This window comes from Nicotiana tomentosiformis, chromosome 5, assembly GCF_000390325.3.
Source record: "Nicotiana tomentosiformis chromosome 5, ASM39032v3, whole genome shotgun sequence".
NCBI lineage: Eukaryota > Viridiplantae > Streptophyta > Magnoliopsida > Solanales > Solanaceae > Nicotiana > Nicotiana tomentosiformis.
In genome coordinates this window covers 28,266,990-28,292,462 of record NC_090816.1, presented here as the reverse complement: position 1 = coordinate 28,292,462, position 25,473 = coordinate 28,266,990, and the positions used below count along the sequence as shown (strand labels likewise).

Sequence of the window (25,473 nt, the reverse complement as noted above, 5' to 3'; positions counted from 1 at the left end):
TGTTAAATGTAACCATCAGGATATAAAGTCATAAAAGCTGGATATATTTTAGAATTTTGTATTCTTAGTGCATGATTTGCTGTACCCTTTGTTGTCCGTGTTGTATTTTGTATATGCTTGTATAATGTACATGATATAATAACATTATGGAATTTATGTAGATTAATGTACATTTCTAATTTGAATTATATATCACGCACATTGCTTGTATGTATATCGAATTACATGTTTAATTCATATTAGATATGTGAGATTAGGTTGGCAAGCGTGACATGATTCTCGTCACAGTAAGTTGCCAATTTATGTTGTTCACACTTGTACATATAATCTGTGCATATCATTATATGCTTGTTTTTATGCATATTGTTATATTATAGTTGTTCATCAGATGAATGAGGTGAATATGAATATCCGAGTTATTGAAAATATTCTCATATATTTTATTTGTGCATATTGTTGCATGCTTTACATTTTGAAACTCTCTTGACGACCGAACTATCTCAACCATAGCGCTTTCCCTTTAATCGGCTCAACACGATACAAATTTGAATTGATTGGGATTCGAATCAAATGATTAAACAAAACAAATAAATATATATATATATATATATATATATATATATATATATATATATATATATATATATATATATATATTTTTCAAGGGTTCTTTTTCTTATCTTAAATATTTCTTGTAAAACGAAGAGATTAATCTATTCAAGGGACTAGGAAGGGAAGGGAAGGGTTTTGGTAGAAGAGTTTAAGTTTTATACTCGGTAAGTATAATAGATATTGACACAATCAGTTCAATCATAGGTTAATTATATGTAAATTTTTATAATAAGTAAAATTAATAATTTGATAAAAATATTAACTAATTAATTTATCACGACTTTATTGAGATGATCGATGATACTTACTGAATACTCTCGTACTCATCTCTTCTCCCTTTCTTTTCTTGTGCGGTATCACAAGCTCATATTTTGAGTGCTAGAGGACTACGTGGCTGAACGTAATCTCGAGTTTCAGCTTTTTTAGCGGTGCACCTATTCATTTCGGGGTCGTGTGATGTATAAGACAATTAATCATAATATAAGAATTTGTATTGATCAATTAATACATTGTTTAGTTGTGATTTCAAGACATGGATAACTAATCGGTATTAATGTATATATCAATTGGTGTATTATCTTATCATACTACCTACATAGAATAATTAATTCATATATAAGCTATACATGGATAAATACCAAAGGACAAAACTACTTTTTTTTCTTTCTAAAAGACTATGAAGATCAAATATTCAAGGGTATAATTATAAATTCATTAATTTTTAATTTTAAAAGCAAACAAATAATTTAGATGGCATTTTACAAATCTCTACTTTGCTACATATAACTACAATAGTTACGATTTCGATTGCTGCATAGTATATTTGCAACTCATGTTAACCATACACAAAAATCAAAGTAACATTTGTTTGTGAGAGAATAATACATCATTCTGCTAGTTACCAAAAAAAAAAAAGGAATAATAATAATAATACATCATCATGAATTTTAGGTTATTTACATTCAAATGGAACCTAAGACAATTTAGGTAAGATATGGACGTGAAGCACAGTTACTTTTTTTTTGCAATTTTCTTCATAGGTTCCTTTCTTAGGCACATGAAGCATGTCCTAGCCTAATTTGACCATTACTCTAGCTATAGCTTTCCTTTGAATATAATGTCATCTCTCTCACACATACACACCGTAAATATAATCATGATGTCCTTTTCAAAATTAATATAATCATGACCAAAACCAATTATCAATTCCTTCCACCGTTAATTCCAACCTCCACTTCAATAAAAATTAATGGTAAGGTATATGATGAAATTAAATAGAGAGTGGAAACGGATGTGGCGGGATGACCGAGATTCAAACTCTTAATTAGAGGTATTAAGTTGAAATTTTGGGAATAAATAATTTTTTTGATAGGGAGCACTTCTCCCTTAACGAACTCGATGCAATACGAATTTAGATAAATCGAGTCAGTGAATTTTATTAATACCAATGACTAAACCAAAAATAAATAAATTAAAGTTTTTAAAATTTTCTTTTTCCTATATAGTTCTTGTAGAATGAAAGGCATAATCTATTCAGGAGAGGAGGGGAGGGGAAGGAAAGGAAGGGTTTTGATAGAAGAGTTAAGTATTAAGTTTTTTACCTCGATAGTATAAATAATAGTAACACAATCAGTTCACATATAAGTTAATTATATATAAATTTTTGTAAAATACATTAATGGATAACCCAATAAAAATATAACTAACTTACTAAATTGAGGTGTTAAATTACATTGATAATGTTTGAATAAGAAAAAATTCTTGGTAAAAAGGTTAATATATTTAACACACAAAGGTCTAACATATTATAGACAAAAAACTGTTCACACATATACCTGACTAGCTTGTTTTATTGATGTCAACTCTAGAGTTTTATTGGTGAACTTGTACAGCCAGCAAAAGATTCTCATAAGATATTGACCATTCAAAGAAAATTCAAATAAGGTTAAGAGTATGATTGCAAATTTCTTTCCTCACTTGCCATGCACATTTTTGGCAATGTGACTTAGCTACTATTAACCTATTATTCTTTGAATAACAACAAAAGCTTATGTTAATTAAAACATTAATTAATTGAGACTATTTTTCATATCTTGTTAAATGGTTGCATGAAAGTACAGGTTAAGTAGTTATATAATTAAGGATATTGGAACTGAGGGTTTTCAAAAGACAAAACTATATAGATAACGGGTAGAATTAGTTGTAATAATGATAAAATACAAAAGAGAACAGAAGATAAAGAAGAAGTGATAGGAGTAGGGGCAGAATAAAACAGAAGATAAATTATGGGTAATGTTCTTTCTCCTCCCTTTCTCCTTTTCTTTTTTAATTGTTTATTAAAAGAAACAAAGGAATCCATGTTGTCCAAACACTTGCAGACAAAGTAGTTTCAGAGGAGAAAAGCAACCGTTGCTTTGCGACCTAGAAAAAGGAAAGAGAGAAATTTTTCAAATTAACCACATAAGAGAGAAAGCTTAGGAAATTTCATGGTTACTCATCATACTGAATTTAATTTTTATATATCGAGTGTATAGATTGTTTAAATTATGAGATTAAGTTGATCTATAATTATATATAATTATTTATATCAAACGTTATAAAGTAATCTAATAGGAAAAATGATATTGTATAGCCGTTTTTTAAATAATAAACGAAAAAATAAAAAGAATACAAATTTCATATCAAATATATATAGTTTCGCGCACAAGCTAAAAGTGTTCTTTACCCATTTAATATGGGGTAATAATCTACTATAACATATTAAATTAAAGAGACAATTTTAAAATATTACGCTATCAATCAATGTATATAACTTAAATACAATGTGATCCACTTCTTTCATGGATTTAACTCTCTCTCACACACATATATATATATATATATATATATTTTAGTCGACCTAATTACTTTATACTATCAATATTGTAGAGAAGCTAAACACCTTTTTCATACCCCGACCATTCCACCAAAAGACCTCCATTTTCTCTCTTTATATGTGTCTATATATGTAGTGGGGGAAGATGGAAGGTAGACTCGGATGAAAAAACAACTCCACAAACTTCCTTCTTTCTCTCAAACAAAAGAAAAAAAAAACAAAGAGATGTGATTTCTCCTTTTCTTTCTTGTGTTTGAGGCCCTGCTTGTTTTGTGCCGTTTGAAAAGGGTTACTATTACAATTTTTCTTTCTTTTGAATGATTGATGAGATAAACAAGGAAGAGAAGAAAAAGCAGCTTGGTTTGTGGTTGTTGTGTTTATAATTATGCATTTTTTGTGGGGCTTGAAGATCCATTTGATTAGGACCCCATTTTGATCATCCACATATGTACCTCTCTTCCCTTTTTTCCCTCTCTTCTCCCAAATATAAACCATTCTTTTCCCTTCTTCTTTCTTTAACTCCATTCCCTCTTCTCCGCTCAAACATAGAAATAAAATTCTGAACTCATAAACTTTAAATTCAAACTTCTGCCTCAACTAAATTCACTTTATATATCTTGAAAACATTATCATGGGGACAATATAGGGCGACCTTTTTTTTTACGTCCACAAGTTTAAATGTTATTAATAAGCTAGCTAGTAATGTAACATTATATGTATGTGTGTATACGTGGCCGTATATACGTATATGCCTGGCTCCCTGTATGCCATTTGCAGAGCTCACCGTAATATCGATGAGCCTTTGTGAATGGCGTATGAGGAGCCAAGCATATCCCAATATTGTGTATATGGTTTTTATTAATTTTTAATTTTTTTATGAATCAGAGCGACAAACGTTCAATATCAGTGAATCGTGGCAGTAAGGTAATTTACCAAACCTTAGCTCCCTTTCTTCTTTCTTTCTTTCTTCTATTTCTTTTTCTTGAGAGAAAGGAAGTTTCTTGTTCAAGAACTCTCTGGTTGCTGATTTTTTAATGGAAACTGAAGCTTGAGAAATGTTATCTTTTCTTCTCTCTCTACAGCAAACTTAACCTTTCTACTTTCTTCATTTACATGTTGATATCTAGGGTTTCTTAATTTGCCTCCCATATGCTTTTCATTTTTTTAAATCTGTTTTAATATGTTTCTTTTTCTTTCATGTTTCGTTTTTTATTGCAGTTGTGATGCTATAAGACACTTTAATTATATATTAACAAATGGATAATGCTAGTGCTAGTAAGTACTGCATCTAGAAAATGATCCCATCTTGATTATTTTTTTCTATATATATCGTGATAATAATAATTATTTTTTTTCTTCAAAAGATGTAGGAGTACTATATCATAGATATTATTTATACTTTATAGTATTATAAATATTACATTGGGGCATTTCTAGTGAAATTTACCGTTTAGGGAACTTCAGTACTGTACATATAGCTAGTATATTTCTATTTGGTTTTTTTTCTTTAATTTGTTGTTCTTGCGAGGTCTTGGCATGGTGTCACTGTCCAAAGCCTCTAGGAAAAAGGTAGTATTTTCTTTTGTATCCGACTTAATCATATTTGGTTCACTATCATTCTGAATAAATTAAAAATTAAAATAATTGATCGAAAAGCACCGTTCAAAAGTACTCATCGGGGTAAAATCCTCTCAAAGCTGTATAAGGGATTCAGGTTCACGTGCTACAATAAAAGAAAATAGGGAAGAAAACCATGGCTAAGCTCTTGGATCTGCCTTTGTTTCAAAAATAAAAAATAAAAAATAAAAAACACTATTTAGTTTGTGTTATACTATGTCTCTTCCATATTCCCATAAAGCATCTAGAAACCATACATATAATGACAAGCATGAAAGTTACAACTTATGTCTGTTGCCCTAATTATATCTTGCTCTGCACTCGGTGTCTTTCCTATCTGTTTTTTTCCAGTCTTTTAACTACTCTTTTTCCTGCCCTAACTTCAATAAACTTGCAACTTAATTTATCAAATTGTATTAAGTAGGGCATGTTCAACGAGATTCGGTTTTATGTCTCTCTCCTTTATGTATTCTGTTTGGATCTTGATAAGGCAAATTAAAGCAGGTTTATGGTTAATATCAGGGTGTTTTTAAGGTAGCTACAGGTTAATGTAATTGTTTTCTGAACAGTTGATTAATGTAATAACTGATGGGATCTCATTCCTGTCTTTACTTTCACAGTAGTTTCGACATTCTTTTGTTTTCGACATACTAAGCATTTCATTTTGTAGGATCGCCCATTTTGGATCCTGACCCCGGTCAAAGGGCATATTAATACTGAATGTGAAGTTTTAATCAACCCAAAATGAATGACATTGTTTTATATCTAGTACTTTAACAATTTCATTTTAAATTTTCTTTTTTAAACTTTAAATGAGATGATTTTTAGTCACTAACTATTTCTATGGTTTATCTTATACCACAAGATTTAAAAGTATTTTTTTGTTTCTTAAAATTTGTATCTAGTCAAATGCGTTACATAAATTGGGACAGAGTATAATACTGTCAGTGCCTTTTATTCTATTCTGTTTTAATGACATTCGTTTCTTACTAATTTGTTTAAAAATACGTTTTTATAGTAAGAAATTATTTATCCATTACTTATTTTCTTTAATGACATGCACTTATCATAACCCTTAAGATGTGACTCTTCCTCAACTCTGTATAAATATGAAATGTTGTGTATTGAATTGCCCTTATATTAATTATATAATTATAATCATAATTTTATAGCACTGGGTTTAATAATAATTCAGTGAAATCTCACTAGTGGGTGTGAAAAGAGTAGTGAGTACGTAGATCTTACTCCTATCCTGGAGAGGTAGAGAGAATGTTTACGAAAGACTCTTGGCTCAATAGGACAAAAAGACAAAGGAAGGCTATTAGTATCACCACAAAAATTATAGAAAAAATAGGAACAACATGAAATCTTGAAGAAAAGATGCGAAGCAAAAAATGAAAAAAAATAAAATATAAACGATAGTTAGTAAATAGGTTCGGTAGTGAAACGCAAAATAGTAATACACGACATTCTCACTAGCTAGCTTGGACAAAAACTCTCTCAGCCTAGTCTCACAATGGTACGAAGTAAGGCAAGACTCAACTCTAATACTCGACCTCCACATCTTCCCATCATTTGCCATGTCCTCAGAAATTTGAAGTCTCGTCATGTCCTGCCTGATCACCTCTCCCCAATACTTCTTCGGCCGCCTTCTACCTCTCCTCATGCCCTCCACAACTAACCGCTAACACCTCCTTACCGGGGCATCTGGGCTCCTTCTCTGTACATGCCTGAACCATCTGCGCCTCGTTTCCCGTATCTTGTCATCAATGTATCTTGTCATCAATTGGAGTCACACACACCTTCTCCCGAATATCATCATTCTGATCTTATCCATCCTAATGTACCCGCATATTTATTTCAACATCCTCATTTCTGTTACTTTCATCTTCTGGATATGTGTGTTCTTAACTGCCCAACACTCATCCCCGTACATCATGGCCGGTCTAACCACCGCTTTATAGAACTTACCTTTGAGTATCGGTGACACTCTCTTGTCACACAGGACTTCAGATGCTAACCTCCACTTCATCCATCTTACCCCAATACGGTGTGTGACATGCTCGTCGATCTCCCCTCCCCTGGATAACCGACCCAAGGTACTTGAAGCTCCCTCTACTTGGGATGACCTGTGAGTCAACATCCACGCCCACTTCTCGGGTTCAGCGTTGATACAGTTGCAAGATTTTACGTCCACTAGATAAATTCGGAGGATTAGATTGTGTTTAGCATACACTAATAAGTAAGTAGGAGTATAATATATATATATATATATATATATAAGGCATCCCTGAAGTTAGGAGGAGCAAATTAAAGCAATGTACATACTGTGAGATTCCTTAGGGCCAGGACTAGCTAGCAGATAGATATGTTTAGAACTTTACATCATGATGTGCATAAACTTGAGGTCTCTTTACCTACTTACACATTACTGTTGTGGGCTTCTCAACCATTAATTTACTTAAAAGGGTTTAATTTTACGTCAAAAATTTACCTCAATTATCTATAACATTTCAACCCTCTCCTCTCACAAGTAGGCATCTTTCTTGATTTAATCATTAGAATTAGAAGTCTAAATCTTTCTCGATTCATACATGATACAACCCACTTTAGGTCTCCCAAAGACAACGACATAATAAAAAGTGACAAATAGGAACATTATACAATGGTTTAGATTATTGTCGTTGAAGGTATATAGGTTGTAAACTTCGAATTAGTTAACTAGGTTTGAATTTGATTTAATATCCATATTTCGTAACATTATAGAATATATAGATCTATCCTTTGATGTGGGGTTTATCCCATTTTGACCTACATAATATGTTATTCATGCATATATATCTATTGATCAGGGAAAGGAGGTGTTATAGTCCAACATTAGTTGAGAGTATGAGTTATAAAAAAATTACAATATAAAAAACAGATTTAACTTATATAGTGTATATATAATCTATAACAATGTCATGTAATCGATTAATATTTATTGATATTTACTTATAATTATTTAATACGTAATTTAATTATTTACACCGTAAATCCATAAAACCTAAATTTTATGGAGAAATGGGAGGAGGAATATAATTACCACGCTCAATTCTCTTTTGCTTTTGGCTTTTTACATTACCTATGTGCCATGATCATCTCTTGCTCTGATTGTTTTACTAGGGAATAACATTATACTCTCTATGCTGGTCAACAGATGAAAAACTAAAGGCGTGCATGCCTTCTTGGAATTAAGAAAACAAAAAAGAAAAAGGGTCAGCTTTTCTTGAGGGATCTCCTAAACTGAATTCCAATTGGATTCGAATAATTCATATCAATAATCTTCATTCTAAAAACTCCTCCTCCCCTCCAAGGAAAAAACAAACAACAACTCGTAACTAACATATTTAACCTATAATACATACTCTGCAATTTAAAAAAAAAAATTATATCAAAATACATTAGAAGAATTAACTTAAATTGTAATCCATTCAACCGTTTAAACTAGAAATAACTGTAAATATATAATGCAATAACTCATGTATAATTATATATACGGCAAATGGCCAAATATGCCCCTGTATTTTCGAAAATAGTATAAGAATACCTCTCATTATATTATTGGGTTATCTATACCCATGCCGTCATATTTTGAAACAAAATACTCTTATTTTGGATGGAGTGACACATGGACACTAAATTAAAACGACCCATTTCTTTTTTACCTGATCCGTTTTAAAGAAACTCACCACCCGACCCATTTTTAGGAGGGATTTAATTGATGAAGAAGAAGGGGGTCCAATCGAAGAAGATATTAATCTATCAGCCCCTCCCCTCAATCCCAACACTCACAAGATAGCCAAAGCAACACTTGTGTATTCATGCCTACTCCAGGATTGCAAAACAGTCAAGGTTCATTTCTAGACTTTGAGAACCCCAACTCTGAGCATGAAGCAGACCCTGATTTAGGGCCCAAGGTTATATATCTCCTAAACACTTACTAGAATCCAAAAGAGGCAGCAAAAACTTATACCAACTGGGACCAGGCAAATTAGCTTCAGAGATGACCATACAGCAATTAGTATTCCAACAAATCTTCCATATACACCAGACAACTTAATTTGGAAGGGCAAAGCTGCTATGACTACAAATCAATTGGAAGTTGAACATCAAAAAAGGATTGGAAAGTTGAAGCCAATGAAGGGACATTTTCAGTAGTTTATTAATTTATGGACTATAGTCTTGTTTTGATTGGTTAATTTGGTGATGTAATTACTGCTTATGACAGAACATTTTTATTGTTCTTAATTTGGTGATGTGATTACTACCTATGACAGTACTCTTTTATTGTTTTAAACTGAGATCTTCAATTATTTTTGCAGTTTCTACCTTGGTTCTTGACTATTTTTGCAGTCATACTCCAGTTTTCCCTTTAATATGATCTTTGGAGCTCTCTTTTTTTTGTGCTTTTTTTCTTTGCTTTGTGTAAGATTATGCAAATCTTTTTTGTTGTTATCTACGTGTAAAAAAGTTGTATGGCAAAAAGAGTTATAATAGCTGCTCGGATTACAGTTGGTATAGCTCTTGTGCTAGTTGAATCATATGCTTCTTAGCAAAGAGATGAAAATATCAAGGTTCATTAAGTCTGAAAAATAAAGGCACTGAAGATAGAAAAGCATATCCATTAGTGTTAAGATTTCACCATGTTAAGATGGTAGGAAAGAATATTCATTACAAATAGACAACTTAATGTTTCATACACAAGATACAAAATTACATAAACAAATGATTCTCTTCAACTAATATTACAAAGACTTGAGAATTCATAAAATGGGGGCTTTTTACGTTAGGTTGTATTTTTAAGTGAGGTGAAAATAAGGTCGGGTGGTGGGTTTCTTTACAACGGATCGGGTAAAAAAAGAAATGGATCGTTTTCATGTGGTGCTGCCACGTGGCATTCCTTCCAAAATAAGGGTATTTTTGTTACAAAGTATAATGGCAAGGATATAGATAACCCAATAGTATAACGATGGGTATTCTTAAACCATTTTCGAAAGTACAAGGGTATATTTGGCCCTTTGACGTAAATATATATATATATATATATATATATATATATATATACACTCATGTACTTTCGAAATATACTCATGTACTTTCGAAAATGGTCTAAGAATACCCCCGTTATACTATTGGGTTATCTATACCCCTCCCGTCATATTTTGGAACAAATATACCCTTATTTTGGAAGGAGTGCCACGTGGCAGCACCACATGAAAACGATCCATTTTTTTTTTACCCAATCCGTTTTAAAAAACTCACCACCCGAACCAATTTTCACCCAAGGCTAAATTTAGCATCTTTTGATCTAAAGCAATTATTTTGTAAAAACTGGAAAAAAATGCTTTAAAAATATATTTTTCAGTTTTTTTTAAAGCATTTTTTTTTGTAAAAACTGAAAAAAAATATTTTGCAAAATATTTTCATTTCTTTAAACTAATGCATATGTAGTTCACTGCTTTAGGAGAGTCTTTTTTTTTTTTTTTTCAGTTTTGACAAAAAATAAATACTTTAAAAAAACTGAAAAAACATAAAAATATATATTTTGCAAATTCTTTTATTTTTTTCCAGTTTTTACAAAAATAATTCCAGTTTTTACAAAATATATGCTTTAAAAAAAACTGAAAAAACTAATTTTTCTTATTTTATAAAAAGTAAAAAAATAAAGACTTTCCTAAAGCAGTAGACTACATGTGCATTAGTTTTTAAAAAACAAAAATATTTTGTAAAATTGTTTTTATTTTAGTTTTTACAAAAAAAAAATACTTTTTAAAAAACTGAAAAATATTTTTTTAAAGCATTTTTTTCCGTTTTTACAAAATAATTGTTTTAGATCAAAAGATGCAAAATTTAGTCTTGGGTGAAAATTGGATCGGGTGGTGAGTTTTTTAAAACGGATTGGATAAAAAAAGAAATGAGTCGTTTTTATCTAGTGCTGCCACATGGCACTCCATCCAAAATAAGGGTATATTTGTTTCAAAGTATGACGGGAGGGGTATAGATAACCCAATAATATAACGAGAGATATTCTTAGACAATTTTCGAAAGTACAAGGGTATATTTGGTCCTTTGCCGTATAATTTGTGTATTCTACTTAGAAAAAATAAATAGTAAATTTGATGGATTATTGGTCTAAAAATTCTTATTTATATTAGGATAATGTATTGGAGTTAAACTCAACTAGCAACCGCTTGAAAGTTTTCACCCACCAAAACTCTTATTTACAGAACATTCTTCTGGATGACCAGCCTATTGTCTGAAAAGAAGGGAAAAGTGAAAATAGAAAAAAGAGACAAATAAAAAACAAAAGAAAAAAGGGGGATAGTGTCCACTAATTACTCCTTTTTCTTTAAAATGAAAAGGGGAGAAAATCATTTTCGTGCTCTTTGAAAATCTACTTAAAGTAGATTCTATTCGTAATCTTTAATCTGTAAAGTAGTGTCCTTTTTCTCTTTTTCACTTTATTACCTCAATTTCTGATGGATATTTTACTGTGTAGCTTTATTCTCACAGTTCCAGGATAGCCCTTTTTCTTGATTGCTATCGTAGAGCTGTTTTGTACTCTTTTCTGACTCACTATTAAATGCCTGTATTTTGCATATTCCCTCTGGAAAAAAGTATAATATTCCTTTTTAAGTATTAGTAATATTATCCTTTAATTATAATCTAATTACACAGTAACTAAAAAAATTCTTAAATTATAGAGTACTTTTTTACATCGTAATTAAGTTTTATAATTTGTATCCATTAAATGTATGGTAATTATTGACTTTTTTTTCTGAAAAAAGGCAAGTGCTTGAGCTGCTTTTAACAATAAAGTAAAATGTTATACGCGCGCACACGCACATTCTCTTTTTTACATTTGGGTTTTCCTATAATCCCTTTTTGTTTTAATTTTTGAATTTTTTTTACTAAACATACTAAAGTAGCATATTTGAATTTGATACTCCAATAAACTAAGAAAAGAAATATATATATATATATATATATATATATATATATATATATATATATATATATATATATATATAGGTAAAACCGAGTCCGCTGCGTGACTCGTCTTCCTGGTGAGCTAATTGAAACAGGAACATGACCGTATTGTATCGGAATCAGAACGAATCCCTTGTATTAGGGCTCCGGCAAGCATGTGCGGATCCACATACATCCCTATGGGTGCTAGAGCACCATTGGGATATAGGCAGTACTAGTATTTTGCGGACAATGGTCAATAATTTATCAATTACTCCTATGTTTATTGAGCATCCATCAACAAAGAAATTTGGTGGGTAGGTAGCCGAAGGAACGGTTGTAACGAAAATGGTGCGGGATCTTATCCAGCTGCATACATTTAGGCCCGTTTGGCCGTAAAAAGATTCTTTTTTTTCGAAATTATTTTCACCTTTTTTATCGAAATATATGTTTGGCCATGAAATTTCACTTGAAGATGAATTTCGAAAATTCGAAAATTTAAAAACTCTAAAAAACTATTTTTCAAAATTTTTCTTTCAGATCACTCACAAAAATTCAAAAACAACCCAAAATTATATCTATGTCCAAACATAACTCTAATTTTCAAATACTATTTTTACTTGAAAAAAATATCACTTTTTTTTAAAATTTTACAATTCTTATGTCCAAACGCCCTTACTTTCATTTCAACTCATTCTTTTTCTTTTCTACCTTTTATCGTGAATTGCTAGGCTCTTTTTTAATCCCCAAGAATTGCTTTCCTTTTTTTTTCTTTGCCATTTTATTTTGTTTTACCTTTCTTTTATTCTCTTTTCATTTTTTACTACATTTTCCCTTTCGTAAACCAGCTGTTCTAGATGTCCTTTGTTTTCTTTCTAGACTAGTCCTGCACTAAATTTTAGTGTAACAAATAATGCTATTATTCATCACTTTTCAAAGTATGAAAACTCCGAAGACAAATGTAAATATACCATTCCTTTAATGATAACATTAAATATGCTTGTCAAATATTTTTACCATTAAGTTTCAAAATATAGTTGTGCAGTTATTATTTGCGGTCGTAGTAAGTCTTCGTTAAAAGCACGGGAGCACCCATGACTTTAAAATCCTAGATCCTTCACTGCCAGCAAGGCACCTGCCCTCAGGGATATCGGGGTCATATCCTCGAGGGCTGATATGAAGATTGAAGACTTTAGAGAACATTACCAAGTAGCTGCGCATGACTAACAAAGGGTCGTGATGTCCGTGCCTGACTGGATGTCATAACGCGAATCTCGCCTCGTATCGATGATCGGCGAAACATAAGTTTTTTTCCTTTTTTAGAATTGTACTTAGGGTAAAACACCCTTACTATATAAATGGAAAAGATTATTATTCATGGGGACACATTGTAACACGTATATCAAGGCAATACACTCTTATTTTCTCTATTATTCAAAGTTCTTACTTTTGTTCATCAGTTCTTCATTAGTGTGAGTCTGGGATCGAAGGCAGGCATTTTATTAAGACGTTACTGAGTCCGGGATCACTCTCCTTATTGGTTTGACAATTTATTACATCCTTTATCTGTTTAATCTAACGCTATTTATCATTTGTATTGAATTAACTTGCATATCCTTAAAACCACATACAAATTTAATATTATCCATTTTTTAGGATAAACAGTTTGGCGCCCACTGTAGGGTTAAGGATAATAGTGGTAATTTGATACAAATTTCTATAACGCACTCTATTTTACACTTGTTCTTTGAGCTTTTAATTTCAGGTCAAATTAAAAATGCCAAACTCCCAATCTGCTCATTTGAATGTTGATGCTGAGTCCGGCCACTATGGAGAAAACAACAACGTGGTGCCCAGCAACGAGGTGCCCCATGTTGACCCCAACGAAGTCCTAGTCGCGGATCCGATTGATGCTAACTCACACGTGGCTATCGAAGTCATGCACCAATCTAACCTGTATCCTGCGTACAGTCAAGTAACACCAATGTAAAAAGAAAAAAAATAAAAATAAAAATTCCTGAATTAGCACCACAAATTATTTCAAACACTATTAATTTTCAATCCCCGGCAACGACACCAAAATTGACGAACGCAAAACACAAACTTAAATATGCTCGCTAGTCGAATATAGTATAATATAATATTGTATCCACATGGATTTGAGTTAAATAATATTTTCGTAGTTTATAGCTTGATTGCTATCCAAGATGATCAAGAATTGAGATTTATGTGATTAAAACTAAAATTAACTAAGAGTCTAAACTATTGGCTAATGACAATTGCAACAAGAGTAAGCAAAGAAGATATCAATGGGAGAAAATAGGGGTTGATTGGATAGGTGCAAGATACTTGTCTAGGATTTAACTCTAGTTAATTCACTTCTAAGGTTCAAGTGAGTCTTTTGAATTCACTCTATTATTAGTTCGAATGTTCAGTAGAAACTCCTCTCTCGATTAAGTCTCAACCTCACAATATGAACTAAGTTAAGCTCGTTGAAGATATGCAAGAATTCGTAGTAGATTGGTTTGTAAGAGAACCTCTTTCGATTATTCTCCTAACTAGTTCTAACCAATAATTCAACTAGCCTCTTTCGATTACTAAGAAGAATCAACGAATTCAACCAGCAAGATAATGCAAAAACATCACAAGTTATGCCTCTTTCGATTACATAAACATGTGAATATATATGAAACAATTAAAACATCCAAAATAATTCAATACATAAAAACTAGAGTTCATATCCACAAATCATTCTCAAAATACCAAATCCATCAATCCTAAAGAGAACTACTCCATAGATATGGAGTAATTCATCACAAATAAAGTTAAGTTAAAGGAAAATATAAAATAATCCAAACCCTTGTCTTGAGTGAGGATTGAATGATGAAATCCGTGTGCTCTTGCTTTTCCCCCTTCTCCATAGTCTCCTTAGCTCTAAAGTATGTCAAAAGTTCTTAAAATACTATTTTTCCATGTATATATACCAAGTAGGGTCGGGCCCAAACGAACACACCTTCTCCTATGCGAAATAGGACTTTTCCCGGACAGGACGTGTGCGGCCGCGCACCTGGGGACCTGCTCGCGCATTTGGCCGCGCGTTTTGCGTGGTCCACTGCTTTTCATGCGCGCCTAGTGCGCGCTCGCTCACCTGGGTGATGCTCGACTCGATTCTTCATTTTTCTCTTTGAATGCGCTAGTGTCCGTTGATCCCCGAACTCGATCCCAACTTAATCCTTGGGCTTTTACTCATACTTCAAATCTCCAAAATAGCGTGAATTCATCTCATAACATCTACATAGCTTAGGATCACTCTTATAAGGCATAAAACACATAATTAGTGCATAACACTAGCAATTAATGCTCAAACACAATTAAAGTGCAGTAAATTAGAGTGTGATAAGCAACTAAAGCACGCAATTATAGCCTATCATCAACACCCCACACTTAAACCATTGCTCGTCCTCGAGCAATCAAACTACACTTTACAGAGACATGACCTTTTTAAATAATTCTCGTAACTCATCATACCAAGAATATTTAAAATAGACTAAGCACAATAGTGTAACATCCTAGCCTCAAGATTTGACACAAAAGCACCATGCATTATTTATAACCTGCTCACTTACCCTAACATAGAGGTCAACAACATTACCTTTCCTTCTTGAATCACGTGCTCTCACAACAAAAGAGAGTAGTTCCACATACCATAGAAATTAAGAACAATTAGGAACTCAAGATAGAAAGAATTCACTCACTAATTGGGCTCATTTAGTCAAGGATTAAGTAGGACTTTAATTGGTTGTAATGTAAGCTGCGGGACGGGTAGGATACATTTAGATATAAGAGTAACTACACCTCCCTAAACACTTTAATACATATATCTCATTGTTAAAACCTTACACTTATGTCAAACAAATACTCCACCTTCACATCAATTTGCATTAACTCCCAACTTCTTTAAGCAAAATTACATTAAGAGTTACCACTTATCAATGAATACTTTTCACAACAATACAACTATATATTTTTTTCTTTTTCAATTTAAGTGGCTCTTACTTTTTCAAAACAGTCTCCTTATTTCATTAGCTCCACTCAAAAACTAACCCAATCACCCCACACTTCAACTTTTACAAAGTTCATACAATTTCAAGTGCTCATGAGAGGTAAATGATTCAAATAGATGGTTAATTCAAATAAATAGGTACGGCTTGTAATGTGGTTACCAAAGAAATAGGATGTCAGGCTCAACGGGGTTAACTACGATACATAAAAATTTGGTGGGTAAACACATATCATTGGCTCAACAAAGAAATGCATATATCCTTTCCAAGACTGAACAAAACTACTATTTCACCTTGCAAACACACAGAGTAAGTTCTAGACATCAAATGCAATGCACCGAATAACACCAAAATCTCACACACACGGCACATAACTCACTCAATATTGGATTATCAAGACATTCTAGCAAAAGCAGTTAAGCAAAGTTAAGATTATACAATTTAAGGTACTTATGCAAGAATAAAAAACTAGGCCTAAGCGTCACAACTAAAGTATTCACTATTCTCAAAGCACAATAAAGTTAGGAGACATTGTTTTCAATTCAAACCATAGAAGAAGGGTTCCTACTTCTAAAAATAAAACTAACTACACCCGGTTCAAACAAAACCCTTGGAAAAGAACCGCGACACAAAGAAAAATCAAGGGGGGATTAATACACTATCTAACAAAATAAAATATTTTTGTCTTTTTCTTTCGACTTTAATCCCTCAAGAAACCTGTCGAATGATATCCATCGTCGGAAAAAATCAAAAATTTTAATTTTTTTTTATAGTTTTCCATATTTTTTTCTATCAAACTACTACAACTAAGCAAAAAGAAGTACATATACAACATACAAATATCCCCCACCCCACACTTTAAGTTATGACATGTCCACATGATATACAATTAAAAAATATAAGGTAGAGAAAACTTCCCTGAATATCTAGTCGGGGTTTGAGTCAAAGTCAGGCTCCATTCTTCTTGTCCGAACTACTGCACACATCCACGTGGACAACTTCTTCTCATACTTCTTGGGGTACACCCCACACTTGTCTTTTTCACTCATCTCAGCCTTCTCTTTCGAACTTTTCACTCTCCACTCTACACTTGCAGCTGGCTTCTCCTTTCCCACCCCCATCTCCACATTCATCTCGAAAGTCACCATCTCCTCACCCACTCTAAGCATGAGCTTTCTATCATGTATGTCTAATATTACTCTGCCCGTCGCTAAGAATGGTATTTCTAAAATAAGGGGACCTCTTTATTCTCCTCCATCTTCACCACTATGAAATCTACAGGAAATACAAACTTATCTATCCGAACTAAGATATCTTCCACTATCCCCTCGGGTATTATAGTTGTTTGGTCTGGCAACTGCAAAGATATTGGCACAGACCTTATCTCTCCAAGCTCATTTTCTAATTTTCTGTAAATAGACAAAGGCATTAAATTAATCGAGGCACCAGAATCACATAAAGACTTATCAAAATTAAGAGTTCCTAACGAGCAAGGTATAGTAAAACTCCCTGGATCTCCACACTTTTGTGGGTGTTTGTTTTGCAAGATTGCGCTACAATGCTCTGTGAGCTTGACCACTAAGGTCTCTTCTATCTTCCTCTTCTTTGTCAGGATTTCCTTCAAGAACTTAGCATAAGCTGGCATTTGGGAGAGCACCTCTGTGAATGGCAAATTTACATTAACTTGTATCAGCATATCCAGAAATCTCTCAAATTGCTTATCCAGTTTCTCTCTATAAAGCTTTTGGGGAAAAGGTAAAGTAGGCATATGCTCGCTCTCATTAGATTCCTCTCTTCTTGAAGTTTCCTCTTTCATCTTTTTCTCAACTCCCATCTTGCCTTTCTTCTTCTTATCAACTTCATTTTTCAACTGCTCCCCACTTTCTTTTTCAGGTACCACCTCTTTTTGGATAGGGGTGGGATCTTTCGTTACTTGTCCACTTATAAGAGTTACATCATTTACCGTTTCCTTGGGGTTTCTTTCAGTATCAGCTGGCAAAGTACCTGTGATCCTTTCAGATAATACAATTGCGATTTGCCCCACTTGCTTCTCCAAATTTCGCAAACCAGTGCCAAGTTCTTTGATAGCTGAACCATGAACATCTAATCTCTCAGCTGTCTTGACTATGAAGGATTTCATTAGATCTTCTAGCCCAGGATGAATGGAATGTTGAGGCTGGAACTGCGGCCTCGGCTGATTCACAAAACTAGGAGCTCTTTGTCCTTAAAATCTGGGATTGTTTTATTTCCATGCATTTGCAGTACCCCCAGGTGAACTCCATGAAAAACCGGGGTGATTCTGACCCATTGCATTGAAGTTTTAATTCCTAACAGAATTAACTTCCTCAATTGAGGCTTGACACTCATGAGTAGGGTGTCCTCTTCCACATATATCACAAGCTGCATAGGGCTTACTGTGTATCGAGGCTAAGATCAACTTCCTTATTTCTTTGGCCACGACATCAAGTTGTACCTGCACACATGTGTTAGCATCAACCTGGTGAACACCAGTTGATCTTCTTCTTTCAGTAATTTCAGAGGGCCGCTGATTTGCATCTTCAGATAACTCATTCAGAATTATGACTTACTCTTCTGGAGTTTTTTTCATCAACGGGCCTCCAGCTGCGTTGCTCAATGTTCTGCGTGAGGCCGGTGTCAATCCATCCCAAAAATCCTGTAGTTGCATCCATAGTTCAATCCCGCTATGTTGACACTTTCGCACTATCTTCTTAAACCTCTCCCAAGCTTCAAACACAGTTTCAGTCTCATTCTGGAAGAAGTTATGGATTTCTCTTCTAAACTTGCCCGTCTTAGCTAATGAGAAATATTTAACAAGAATTTTTCTAGTCATCTCATCCCATGTTCTAATCGATCCATTAGACAAACTGCAAAACCAGTGCTTTGCATCATCTTTGAGTGTGAAGGGGAATGCCCTTAAGTAAACTGCATCTTGTGACACACCATTGTATTGAAAGGTATTCATAATCTCCTCGAAGTCCATCAGATGATTGTTTGGATCTTCGTTCATCTTTCCTATGAAAACTAAGCTGTTTTGAAGGGTTTGGAGCAACCCTTAATTCAGCTCAAAATTGTTAGCTGCAACTGGAGGTGGTCTCACACTTGATAAGCCTTGGTTGTACACCGGTCTAGCATAATCTCCAAGTTATCTCCCAGCACCGGGAGCTATATTTCCGAATTGGTCTGCACCCAAGGGTTGATTCTGAACAATACTCCAAGCCCTATCCTCCTCGTAGACAAGTTATGAAATTCGAAGAGCTATCTCCTCAGCATCTCATGCAACTTTTTCTCTTTGCTGGACTGCCTCTCTTGCAGCCAAATCAACATTATCCTCATCTCCCGCCATAAATTCTTTGGTTGAGGACTGCCCAACCTTCTCTGTATTCTCGGAAAGATTTCTTTCCTTCCTCAACTGTCGCAGTTGTTTCTCGATTTCTGGTTCGTATGGGAGCACTTCCATTCCAGAGGATCGAGTCATGCACCGATCTAACATGTATCATGCGCACAGTCAAGTAACACCAACGTAAAATGAAAAAACTAAAATAAAAAGAAAAATTCCTGAATTAGAACCACAAACTATTTCAAACACTATTAATTTCCAATCCCCGACAACGACGCCAAAATTGATGAACGCAAAACACACACTTAAATATGCTCGCTAGTCGAATATAGTATAATATAATATAGTATCCACGGGGATTAGAGTTAAACAGTATTTTCGTAGTTTATAGCTTGATTGCTATCCAAGATGATCAACAATTGAGATTTATGTGATTAAAACTAAAATTAACTAAGAGTCTAAACTATTGGCTAATGACAATTGCAACAAGAGTAAGCAAAGAAGATATCAATGGGAGAAAATATGGGTTGATTGGATAGGTGAAAGATACTTGTCTGGGATTTAACTCTAGTTAATTCACTTCTACGGTTCAAGTGAGTCTCTTGAATTCACTCTATTATTAGTTCGAATGTTCAATAGAAACTCCTCTCTCGATTAGGTCTCAACCTCACAATATGAACTTTGTTAAGCTCGTTGAAGATATGCAAGAATTCAGAGTGGATTGGTTTGTAAGAAAACCTCTTTCGATTATTCTCCTAACTAGGTCTAAACAATAATTCAACTAGCCTCTTTCAATTATTAAGAATAATCAATGAATTCAACCAACAAGATAATGTAAAAACATCACAAGTTACGCCTCTTTCGATTACATAAACATGTGAATATATATGAAACTATTAAAACACCCAAAATAATTCAATACATAAAAACTAGAGTTAATATCCACAAACCATTCTCAAAACACCAAATCCATCAATCTCTAAAGAAAACTACTCCATAGATATGGAGTAATTCATCACAAATAAAGTTAAGTTAAAGGAAAACATAAAAAATCTAAACCCTTGTCTTGAGTGAAGATTGAAGGATGAAATCCTTGTACTCTTGCTTTTCCCCCTTCTCCTTAGCCTCCTTAGGTCTAAAGTATGTCAAAAGTCCTCAAAATACCATTTTCCATGTATATATACCAAGTAGGGTCGGGCCCAAACGAACACACCTTCTCCTACGCGAAATAGGACTTTTCCCGGACAGGACGTGCGCGGCCGCGCACCTAGGGACCTGCTCGCATATTTGGCCACGCATTTTGCGTGGTCCACTGCCTCACATGCTCGCACAGTGCATACCCAGTGCGCGCTCGCGCACCTAGGTGACGCCCGACTCGATTCTTTGTTTCTCTCTTTGAATACGCTAGTGTCCATTGATCCCCGAACTCGATCCCAACTTAATCCTTGGGCTTTTACTGAGACTTCAAAGCTCCAAAATGGCGTGAATTCATCCCATAATATCTACATAGCTCAGGATCATCCTATAAGGCATAAAAAATACAATTAGTACATAACACTAGTGATTAACGCTTTAACACAATTAAAGTGCAGTAAATTAGAGTGCGATAAGCAACTAAAATACGCAATTATAGCCTACCATCAAACGACTTGGATGATGACTAAATCGAATCTGTTCTACTGAAAAAGTACGGAAAGTCCTTGTCAAAAAGGGCTATGATATGGTATCACAACTTATCCCCTAATTCTATTGACTTGTTTTCTATGGTTGCAGATGCTTTTGGAAAGGTGCATGCCGGGGCCATTAAGGTCGAGACCAGAAAGTCAAACCTTTTCAAATTAAAGCTAAGAGATAACGACCTTCTCAGGGAATTCATGTCGAGGTTTCAAATGGAATAGATGGATCTTCCTCCGGTTGCGGATGATTGGGCTATTCAGGCATTCACCCAAGGACTCAATCCCCAAAGCTCATTGGCTTCGCAGCAGTTGAAACAAAATGTGATAGAATACCCGAGGGGTAACTTGGACCGACGTCCATAATAGGTACCAATCAAAAATTAGGGTCAAAGACGATTAGCCCGGGTCCGAATCTGTTTATCCCGTCAGAACTAGTGATATATCCAAAAGAGTCATCGATCATGAACCAAGATCGAACAGAGATCGGTCTCAGCCATACAATGGAGATCGAAGGGGTACTGGATTCGGACGCAACCCTGCGAGGAGTGAAAGAAGGAGCGATCGAGGTCATAATAACCGGGGACTCATGAGCAAAAATTAGTTTCGACGGACCCATCGGGTCTAAGGAGGTACAAAGGTTATCAGAAAACAACTTCAGCGTCGATGCTATCGGCATCATATCAGCCATCGGACGACATCAAAGATACTAAGTGGCCTCGACCATTGTAATTCGATCCTGCCCAAGGGGACCCCAGCCTAATATGTAAGTATCATGGCACTCATGGCCACTGAACTAAAGACTACCAACAACTGAGAGAAGAAGTAGTCCGGTTATTCAATAATGGACACCTCCGAGAATTTTTGAGTGATCGAGCCAAAAATTACTTCAGGAATAGGGACTCCAACAAGCAGATCAAGCAAGAGGAACCTCAACAAATCATTAACATGATCATTTGTGGAGTCGACGTCCCCCAAGGGCCGATGTTAAAGCGCACTAAGGTGTACATTACAAGGGAAAAATGGACTCGAGATTATGTACCAGAGGGAACCGTATCTTTCAACGATGAGGACGTTGAAGGCATCGTGTAACTACATAATGTTGCACTGGTAAAATCTGAACTCATAAATAAATCTTGAGTTAAGCGTGTGTTAATTGATCTAGATAGCTCGGCCAATATCATTAGATTGAAAGTCACGGAACAACTGGGTCTACAAGACCAAATAGTGCATGCAGCCCGAGTTTTAAACGGATTTAACATTTCATGTGAGACTACTAAAGGGGAGATAACCATGCCGATAAATACCGGTGGAACCGTTCAAGAAACAACGTTCTACGTGATCGAAGGAGATATGAGATACAATGCTCTATTCGGAAGGCCATGGATTCACAACATGAGGGCAGTGTCCTCGACACTACATCAAGCGTTGAAATTCCCCATACCAAGAGGGATCAATACTGTTTACGGAGAACAGCCGGCCGCAAAAGAAATATTTGCGGTTGATGAGGCGACCCCGATATCCGCACTCTAGACATCAAAGAACCCAAGTTCAATTACCAAGGAAGAAACAAAATAACAATCACCGACACCGGCCCAACCGAACGAGAAAAACATGAGACATGCGAGGATGATGATTGCGGAGTCCTTAGGTCGTTCATAGCCACTGACGATTGCGATGTCACCAAGTCAATGGTTGAGGAGCTGGAGAAAGTCAGATTGATCGAGTACTTGCCCAATTGGAAGGTATACATGGGCACATGGCTAACTCCCGAGCTCAGGAAGAAACTCATTGAATTCCTTATAGCTAACATAGATTGTTTTGCTTGGTCCCACCTTGATATCACAAGGATCCCGCCAAAAATAACCACTCACAAGCTGAGCTTGGACCTAAAGTACCACCCGGTTATACAGAAGATGAGGCCTCAATCTGAAGTCAAGCACGCATTCATCAAAGACGAGGTAAACAAACTCCTTAAAATAGGTTCCATTCGCGAAGTTAAGTACCCGGATTGGTTAACAAATGCAGCACTAGTGTCTAAAAAGGGAAACAAATTAAAAATGTCTGTAGACTACAAAGACTTGAACAAGGCATACCCTAAACACTCTTTTCCTTTGCCTAACATTGATCGCATGATCGATGCGACGACCGGCCATGAGATACTCAGCTTTCTCGATGCTTATTCCGGGTACAACCAAATCCGGATGGACCCGGGCAATCAGAAAAACTTCCTTCATCAATAAATACGACACCTGTTGTTATAACATAATGTTGTTTGGACTAAAGAACGCCGGTGACACTTACCAACGCCTAGTAAATCGGATGTTCGAAGAACAAATAGGAAAATTAATGGATGTTTACATTGACGACATGTTAGTGAAGTCCCTGCGAGCAGAGGACCATTTGGAACATTTGCAGAAAATCTTCAACATACTGAAGATACAATATGAAGCTGAACCCAGAGAAATGCTCATTCGGGGTCAGGTCCGGGAAGCTCCTTGGATTCATGGTGTCCAATAGGAGAATCGCGATCAATCCAGACAAAATTAAAGCTATAGAAGACATCACCGTAGTGGAAAATGTCAAGGCCGTTCAAAGTTTAACCGGGCGTATAGCCGCCCTGGGTCAGTTCATATCAAGGTCCTCCGATAAGAGCCATCGGTTATTCTCATTGCTGAAAAAGAAGAATAACTTTTCGTGGACCCCAGAATGCGAACAAACTTTGGAAGAACTCAAACGGTACCTTTCGAGTCCACCTTTGCTTCATGCTCCGAAGGTAGACGAGCAGTTGTACGGTATCCGACATAACGGTAAGTGGAGTCTTAGTCCGGGAAGAAAAATGTACGTAATTTCCTATATATTATGTTAGCAGGACTCTAGACGAGGCCGAAATAAGGTATCCTCGCCTGGAGAAATTGGCGCTCGCTTTGCTAAGCGCCTCCAGGAAGTTAAGGCCATATTTTCAATGCGATCCCACATGTGTCGTAACTACTTACCCATTGAGGAACATAATGCACAAATCCGAACTCTCGGGACGACTGGCCAAATGGGCCGTGGAAATTAGCAGGTACGATATTGAATATCGACCCCGAACAACCATCAAATCTCAAATTTTGGTAGACTTCGTAGGGACTTCACGTCGGCCTTAATACACGAAGTCAAAAAGGAATTGTCGTTAACCTCAGGGACCTCATCGGGAATCTGGACCCTCTTTACGGACGGTACCTCGAATGTAAAGGGGTCCAGACTTGGCATCATATTGAAGCCGCCCACGGGTGATGTAGTTAGGCAAGCTATTAGAACTGTGAAATTGACGAACAATGACCCCGAATATGAGGCCATGATTACAGGTCTCGAATTGACTAAAATCCTGGGGGCCGAAGTGATCGAAGACAAATGCGATTCCCTTCTCGTGGTAAATCAAGTCAGTGGAACATTCGAAATGAAAGAGGAACGAATGCGAAGATACTTAGATAAACTACAGGTAACGCTACATAAATTCAAGGAATGGACCCTACAACACGTGCCCCGAGATCAAAATACTGAAGCCGATGCTCTAGCTAGCTAGGAGTTGGTTGTACAACTCATAAAATCGGTAGTGGAAGAAGGGCATGCTGAGATAAACTCGACAAGTTTAACCTGGGACTGGAGAAACAAGTATATAGATTACCTGAAGACCGGGAAGCTGCCATCGGATCCCAAAGAATCGAGAGCTCTACGCACAAAGACGGCCAGGTTTAGCATGTCCGAAGATAATACCCTATTCATAAGAACGTTCGATGGCCCACTCGCCATATGTTTGGGACCGGGAGAGATCGAATATGTTTTGAGGGAAATTCATGAAGGCACATGTAGGAACCATTCGGGGGCAGAATATTTGGTTCATAAGATAATCAGAGCTGGCTATTACTGGATCGACATAGAGAAAGATGCGAAGGAGGTTGTGCAAAAATGCGACGGTAGTCAGAGGCACGCAACAATGATCCACAATCTCGGGGAGTTTCTACACTCGGTCCTGTCACCATGGCCGTTCATGAAATGGGGAATGGACATCGTCGGTCCCCTACCATGTGCACCCGGTAAGGCTCAATTTATACTATTTATGATTGATTATTTCTCTAAATGGGTTGAAGCTTAAGCATTCGAGAAGGTCCAAGAAAAATAAATCATCGACTTCATTTGGGACCACATAATATGCTAGTTCGGTATACCGACTGAGATAGTATATGATAACAGGAAGCAGTTCATCGGCAGCAAGGTCAGCAA

The 25,473-nt window shown here is 35.3% G+C and overlaps 2 long non-coding RNA genes across 2 annotated transcripts; one reads left to right on the top strand and one right to left on the bottom strand.

The window, feature by feature from the left end:
- Positions 1-1,312: 1,312 nt before the first annotated feature.
- Positions 1,313-4,061, bottom strand: LOC104121465 (uncharacterized). Its single transcript, XR_691949.3, has 2 exons — positions 3,554-4,061; positions 1,313-3,033 (listed from the first exon to the last, which is right to left on the bottom strand). It is a non-coding gene; the product is annotated as an uncharacterized lncRNA (long non-coding RNA).
- Positions 4,062-4,119: 58 nt separating this feature from the next.
- Positions 4,120-9,522, top strand: LOC117273701 (uncharacterized). Its single transcript, XR_004503732.2, has 2 exons — positions 4,120-4,411; positions 8,854-9,522. It is a non-coding gene; the product is annotated as an uncharacterized lncRNA (long non-coding RNA).
- Positions 9,523-25,473: the final 15,951 nt, after the last annotated feature.